General features: G+C 43.5%; 1 pseudogene; it reads left to right on the plus strand.

Moving 5' to 3' along the window:
* The first annotated feature begins 483 nt into the window (after positions 1–483).
* Positions 484–2,571, plus strand: LOC102726962 (M-phase inducer phosphatase 2 pseudogene; annotated as a pseudogene).
* Positions 2,572–7,984: the final 5,413 nt, after the last annotated feature.

Consider the following 7,984-nt stretch of genomic DNA (forward strand, 5'->3'; position numbering starts at 1 on the left):
TATAAGGCATGCAAACCACATGGATTTCCTTTGAAGCAGCTAGAACTTTTGTCAATATCATCTTTTATCTCTCTCTTTCCCTTCAAGCCCTCTGAGAAGAGATCTTATCAAAGAGGGAATCAAAGGAAGCTTCTGGTGTTACTATTTCCCAGACAATTTTCTGGAATTCTTAAAACATGGAACCAGATTTCTGACAGTCATGACGTGGTTTGCACTGGTGTTTTCTCCCTGATGATGTCTCCATAATATCTTCAGGCTGTGTTGGACAAAAGCCAAACAGAGCTTTGACCTACGCCCTGTGTTTTCAGGAGTTGAAGATCCATGTCGTCCTTATGAGCATATAAATATTGCTTGTTATTCTTCTTTCCCTGAGGCATATTTGTGGACTCATAGGCAAATACAAATAGGCAAACTACCTCTCTATTTTCAGCAGAACTAAAAAAATCATTCTGCTTTGACATAAGAACTTCAGAAGTTCTCTCAGTCCTGCCGGCATGCGCGGTGGCGTCCCACGTCCCAGCCACCTCCTGGGCCTCCAGCTGGGAGCTCACGCCCTTGTGGGGTCCCCGGAGTGCGCGGCCGCTTCCTCACCGGTCACCACCCTGACCCAGACCATGCACGACCTCGCCGGGCTTGGCAGTGAGCCTCCAAAGCATCAGGTAGGCAGCCCGCTCACATGCCTATCCCTGTCCCGGCGGCGGGCATCTGAATCCTCCCTGTCGTCTGAATCCTCTGAATCTTCTGATGCAGGTCTGTGTATGGATTCTCCCAGCCCCGTGGACCCCCAAATGGCAGAGCAGACGTTTGAGCAGACCATCCAAGCAGCCATCCGGGTCATCCGAAACTAGCAGTTTACCATTCGATGTTTCCAGTCCTTGCTGGTGAGGCTTCTGGGCCACAGCCCTGTGCTACGGAACATCACCAACTCCCAAGCACCTGGCAGCTGCAGGAAGAGTGAGGATGGATTTGTCTTCAGGATGCCATGGAAACCCCCGCATCCCAGCCATGCCCATGCTTTGGCAGGGTGGGCCAACCGCAGAGAAGCCTTTGCCCAGAGACCAAACTCAGCTCCCGACCTGATGTGTCTCACCCCTGAGCGCAAGATGGAAGTAGAGGAGCTGAGTCCCCCAGCCCGATGCAGCTTCTCCCTGACTGCCACCCAGGGGGCCTCTGAAGAAGATGATGGATTTGTGGACATCCTGGAGAGTGACTTAAAGGACGACAACGCGGTACCCCCAGGCATGGAGAGCCTCATTAGTGCCCCACTGGTCAAGACCTCAGAAAAGGAGGAAGAGCAGGACCTCATCATGTACAGCAAGTGCCAGAGGCTCTTCCGCTCTCCGTCCATGCCCTGCAGCGTGATCCGACCCATCCTCAAGAGGCTGGAGCGGCCCCAAGAGGCTGGAGCGGCCCCACGACAGGGACCTGCCCATACAGAACAAGTGGAGGAGGAGCGTGACCCCTCCAGAGGAGCAACAGGAGGCCGAAGAACCTAAAGCCCATGTCCTCCGCTCCAAGTCCTTGTGTCACGAGGAGATTGAGACTATCCTGGACAGTGACCACTGGGAACTGATTGGGGATTACTCCAAAGCCTTCCTTCTGCAGGCTGTGGATGGGAAGCACCAAGATCTCAAGTACATCTCACCAGAAACGATGGCAGCCTTACTGGCAGGCAAGTTCAGCAACATCGTGGAGAGGTTTGTGATTGTGGACTGCAGGTACCCCTACGAGTATGAAGGTGGGCACATCAAGACTGCCGTGACCCTGCCCCTGGAACGGGATGCTGAGACCTTCCTGCTACAGAGCTCCATCACACCCTGTAATCTGGACAAGAGAATCATCCTCATTTTCCACTGTGAATTCTCATCTGAGCGTGGTCCCTGCATGTGTCGTTTCATCAGGGAGCGTGACAGAGCCGCCAACGACTACCCCAGCCTCTGCTATCCTGAGATGTACATCCTCAAGGACGGCTACAAGGAGTTCTTCCCGCAGCACCCGACTTTCTGTGAGCCCCAGGACTACCGGCCCATGAACCACGAAGCCTTCAGGGATGAGCTGAAGACCTTCCGCCTCAAGACCCGCAGCTGGGCTGGGGAGCGGAGCCTGCGGGAGCTCTGTAGCTGCCTGCAGGATCAGTGAAGGGCCAGCACCGGTCCTGCCTACCTTCTTGGCCTCACTGCCTAGGTGCCAGCCACCCGGGCACCTGCAGGGCTGACGGTCTGCTGGAGGCCCCAGCTGCCATCCAGGGGAAGGACAGTGAGGGTATCCTGTGCATCTGCCCCCAGCCCCGATCCCCATGTCTCACTGCGATCATACTCCATATCCTCGTGCCACCCCCAACCCTAGCCCAGCCCCTGGGAGAGCCCAGCCTGTTGACTTGGTGAAACTGGATTAAGTCCAGCTCAAAGGAAGTATTTTGTGTCCAGCAGGAACCTTTTTGCTTTTTTTCCTTCCTTGTTTGAGTTAACCCTTTGTCTTGTGTCCAGAAACCACCCCCCCCTCTTTCCTAGGCACTCTGTAAGCGGCTGGGGGAAAGTCCACAGCGCCCCCCCAACCCCGGGATGGGCCAAAGCAGAACCTCTCCCTGCCCAGGGCATTGGCACTCTTGGGTGTGTCTGCCATGTTCCCTTTCTCTTCCTCTCTTTCCTGTCCTTCCACGTGAACACCTCTAGCACAAACAGAAGCTCTTACTCTTTCCTGTTTCAGTGTTACCTGCATGCTTGTAACTCACCTCTTAATTATCCCACAGAAAGAAATAAACATGGCAATATTGCCAGAATAGCTACTGCCAAACACAGAAATTTTATGTAATAGCATTTCACAAATAGAGCATTATCAAGAGAAACAATTTTTTTCACAAATACCCCACTTGTGAACTTAAAATGAGTCTCTAGTGTGAAAGTGTTTCATGGTTGAAAATACAAATCAGTTTAGAGATGGACTTCAGTCAGGATTCTTGGTTGTATTCAACCGAAAATTATTCTGGTTAATTTAAGAAACATAACACTGGAGAGAATGAATAAGAAGGCTGAGGAATGTGGTTCAGTCTATGCGGACACCCACAGGAAGGTCATCGTGTCTCATACATGTAATGCTAGTGAAGACCTTCCTATGTGCTAGATACTGTTCAACGTGCACTAACACATTCAACCCTTGAATCAGTACTGTGGGATAGTAACTATTCATACTCCTACTTTACAGATGAAAGAACTGAAGCAGAGTTATTAAAGCTTTTGTCCAGAAACATTGAACTATTGAATGGGAGAGCTGGGACAGCAGTAAAGACCACATCATAGGATATATTCTTCTCATGATGCCTTCTTCTACTACCGACCATGAAGTGCTTGTCTCACCACCATCTTTACTGCCACTGGGCGCTGGGCACTTGCCCACCACTTTGCATCTCTTGTTCCAGATTCAAATCTTGGATGTGGATAGCTCATGTCCATGTCCTGTCTTCAGGGGATTCAGAAGCAAATATCCAGCCTTAGATGGTTGCACTCATGCAATAATATATTTCTCAAAACTAGGAATGAAGTTCAGATGCTTAGAAGCCAAAAGAGCACAACAGTCACTGCCCTCTCTTACAGTAATACTAATAACCTTGGATGAGAAAAAGTCCTACTTAAAGACTACCATGCAATTTAGTCAAATTGCAACTGTGGATAACATTAATTGATTACAAATGTAAATGACCTTGTTTATAAAAAATACTATTTTGACTTCTATCCCAAGCATAAACAATGTATAATCAGTAAAAAGAAAAGCCGAGGAGAGTAGTTGTATGCCTTGAATAAGTTCTTAAAAACCTGTTGAGAACTAACACTATGGGACTTTAATTCATAGCAATTTCTTCCAATATAAACTCGAATGTTAGATAATGCAAGAAGTGAATGGAGGGAAAAGGCCGAGAAAAAGTGAGCAAGAGAGATTTCTACTGCAAAATGCTTTTGACATGGTCCAGTTACTGCGTCACGACTTTATGTTTCTTAATCTTGGCAATAGAATAAAGTTCTCAGCAGAAGGACTTTTTTCAAGTCCAAAAACATGACACTTCAGAACTCTAACCATAACTTCTCTTTTTATGTCTACGGGATTTACAGTGTTTGCAGATGGAAGTAATTTAATACCAGGGTGATCTTTCATCTAGCCTGTTCTTTCAGTGACCTTATGTTTACTATAAGAAAACACCAACAAGGTGTCTGATTTCTTTATGGAAAAATGGCAACTATTTAAAACAAAAGGATTTTGTCCAGGAGAATCATAAATCTTTCACTGTTTCTGTAATTTAACAACAACAACAAAAAAGGCTTATTTGTTCTGTGAGGAGTGTTTGCCTGCAAGACAAGGCTAATTTGACTTTCTCATAAAAAATGCATTTTTTGAGGCGGGGGAAGATAGCAGGAGAATAAAAAGTCACTGTTCCATCTATGGCAGGAGAATCAAGTCTTTTCATTTCCATGGCTTTGCTTCAAACTGTCCATAAGTTATCATTTTGAAAGAAAACTCTAGAATCCTTTCCAGCATTTCCCAGGATGCTTTAAAAATAATAGCAGGTTCTTTGTGCACTTCATACATCTCTGCTTCAGCATGTGTTGTTCCTGCTGATTTTAAAGCCTGTTCTGCACCCCAGAAAGCAGACTCTTCTTGGGATGAGAGAAGCCCTTGGTAACCACAGTAACACACCTTTCCAGGGAATCTTCCCACTGACATTTAATAGGTCGAGTAATACAGGAAACAAACTGAGGGTTGCTGGAGTGGGGGGTGGGGTGGGAGGGATGGGGTGACTGGGTGATAGACACTGGGGAGGGTATGTGCTCTGGTAAGTGCTGTGAATTGTGCAAGACTGTTGAATCTCAGATCTGTACCTCTGAAACAAATAATGCAATATATGTTAAGGAAAAAAAAAAAGAAGAAGAAGATAGCAGGAGGGGAAGAATGAAGGGGGGGAAATCAGAGGGGTAGACGAACCATGAGAGACGATGGACTCTGAAAAACAAACTGAGGGTTCTAGAGGGGAGGGGGGTGGGAGGATGGGTTGGCCTGGTGGTGGGTATTGAGGAGGGCACGTTCTGCATGGAGCACTGGGTGTTATGCACAAACAATGAATCATGGAACACGTCATCTAAAACTAATGATGTAATGTATGGGGATTAACATAACAATAAAAAAATTTAAAAAAAAATAGGTCAAGTAATAAATAATGGAATGAAATCTTTCAGCAGAAGACCAGAAGCTGCAACTGGAACAGTCAGGAAATGGAGTACAGCTGCCTTTAAGGTGATGAGATGAAAGATGCCTTCCTATATTAGAGACAATTTTTCCAATAAGAGAGAGAATTTAAATCTGGAGTGTCCATTCTGTTTGCACCATAGATCTGGGATATGAAAATACCAAATACTCTTACAATACTACATCCAAAAACATATTATGGACCCTAATCTAGAGTAATGATTTGGCCTTTGTGTATGAATAACTCATTCAGGAATTACAATTTATAAACATGTATTTTATGATATTGAGTGAATCCTTGAACAGGGTGAAATATATTATTTTGAACAGTAATTATGTGTTGAGTACCTAATGCATGCCAAAGTGTGCTAATCCTTGGAAAGAGAATAGGGAACAAAGCACATGGAAGATATAGACAAGGAAGATGCAATGTAGCAGCAGGTACTTGAAGGTTGAGTAGAATTTAGTTAGGTGAAAAGTGGGGAAAGAAGAGGGTCCCAGGTAGAGGAAATAGCTCAGGCCAGGGACTTAGAGCAGAGAAATCACGGTGTATTGGGGAACTGCAATTGTTTCAGCATGTTGGTCTCTGGCCAAAAAACATATTCATTCAACATTCAAAAATATCTATTTTTTTGTTCTATGATAGAGCAGGAAGTGCTCCAGGTGTTAGGGTATGACTATCGGCAAAGAAGTTTCCTTGTCCTTGTGGAGCATATGACACAATCCTTCTTCATGGTCCCCCCTTCCCTCCTCCTTCCAACCATATAGGGAAGAGGGGATGATTATTTTGCAACAACAACCACTGAAGACATATTTTAAGATTTAGGGGAGGTGGAAAATTATCCATTTTAATTTGTCTCAGTGGATATCTAGAATCAATAAAAATAAATGGAGCCCCCCAAATATGCCAAGGACTATGCTGGCTTCAGGTAGTATAAAGATAAACTTGATTTATAGATTCAGGATAATCCCCATCAAAATCCTAGCCAGTTATTTTGTAGATATTGACAAACAAATTCTAAAGTTTATACAGAAAGGCAAAAGACCCCAAACTTTAAGTCTTACTATAAAACTAGAATAATCAAGATAGTGTGGTATTGGTGAAAGATAGACATGCATAGACATACAGATCAATGAAACATAGAAGATAACCAAAAACTAGACCCACATAAATATGATTCATGATTGCTCAAACTTGGAAGTAGCCAAGATATCTTTCCATAGATTTAATGGATAAACAAACTGTGGTATATCCAACAATGGAATATTATTCAACAATAAAGAGAAGTGAGCTATCAAGTCACAAAACCACGCAGTGGAAACTTAAATGCATATTGCTAGGTGAAAGAAGTCAATCTGTAAAGGTATACACTATATCATTCCAACTGTATGACATTGGGGAAAAGGAAAAATAATGGAGACAGTGAAAAGATTAGAGGTTGTTAGAGGTCAAGGATGAGGAAGGAAGGATGCATGGGTGGAGTAGGGGGTATTTTTAGACAGTGAAACTATTCTATATGACAGTGTAATTGTAGATACATGTCATAATATATTTGTAAAGATCCAGAGAATGTATGACACAAAGAATGAACCCTAACATAAACATTGGACTTGCATTGATAATTATGTTGGTTCATCAATTATAATGAATGTTCCACACTAAAGGGGAATGTTGATGGTGGGGAGGCAATGTGTAGGAGGGGAAGGTTGGGTATGTGTAAGTTCTGTGCTTTCCTCAGTTTGGCTATGAACATAAAACTGCTCTAAAAATACCAAAGTTTATTAATTTAAAAAGAAAAAAAAGATGAATAAGAAACTGTCCTTGATCTTAGAGAGTTTCTGGTGCTTGAGTTACCTCTCTGTCTGTCTATCATCTATCTACCTGCCTTTCTATCATCCATGAATCTATCTCTTTATCTGTCTAAAATTATGATTTCTATTATAATAAAGAAATACAGAAAATTCAATGTAAATACAGGAAGCATAGATCAGGATTAATTCCCCTGTGCTTTGGTGGGTAAATCCAACAAAAGAGCTAAGGAGAAAAACTAACATTTGTATTGGACAGCAAAGGATGAATAGGAGCCCACTGGTTTAAAAACAGTAGAAAACAGAGAAATATTCTTTAGCCAGATGAGGAGACAAAAAGTCATCCTGGAAAGTGTAACTAGAGCATATGGTACATGAGAGGAATAAGGAAGAGATAAATAAATTGATTACTAGTCTAGAGCCAGACCATAAAGGGCCCTCTAGTCTCAGGCATTGAGTGCTTACTCCTTGTAGGCACTGTGCCAGGCACCACCCATACCTCATTTTGTAAGTACTTATAATGAACGACCCTGCAAAACAGGTATTGTTAGCTTGATTTTACTAAAAAGGACACTGTACTCAGGGAAATGCACTAATTAGCCTGATTGTTAAGGCTAGCAGATCATGCCAAGGAACTCAGTGAGTCTCAGTGAGGCTGGGGAAGAGGATTGCTGTGCTTGCCTCTACAGAAGAACATCAACTGGGGTGCTTTTTCAGACACCTGTAGCATTGCCCTCCACATCCTTATTCCAACAAACCAAGGAGATTCTAGTCCTCTCCTTGAACTGGAATGCCAGCTCTAGAATTCACTGTTAATGAAGCACAATATTCCTCAGATACTGAGGGATTGAAAATAAACAGAAAATCACAGTTGTATAGGCAGAAATGATATTTCAGAAGCTTATGTAGTAGTGGTGATGTATATAAATTTATTTATTTATTT

This window comes from Leptonychotes weddellii, chromosome 2 (assembly GCF_054177405.1).
Source record: "Leptonychotes weddellii isolate Sample4059 chromosome 2, ASM5417740v2, whole genome shotgun sequence".
NCBI lineage: Eukaryota > Metazoa > Chordata > Mammalia > Carnivora > Phocidae > Leptonychotes > Leptonychotes weddellii.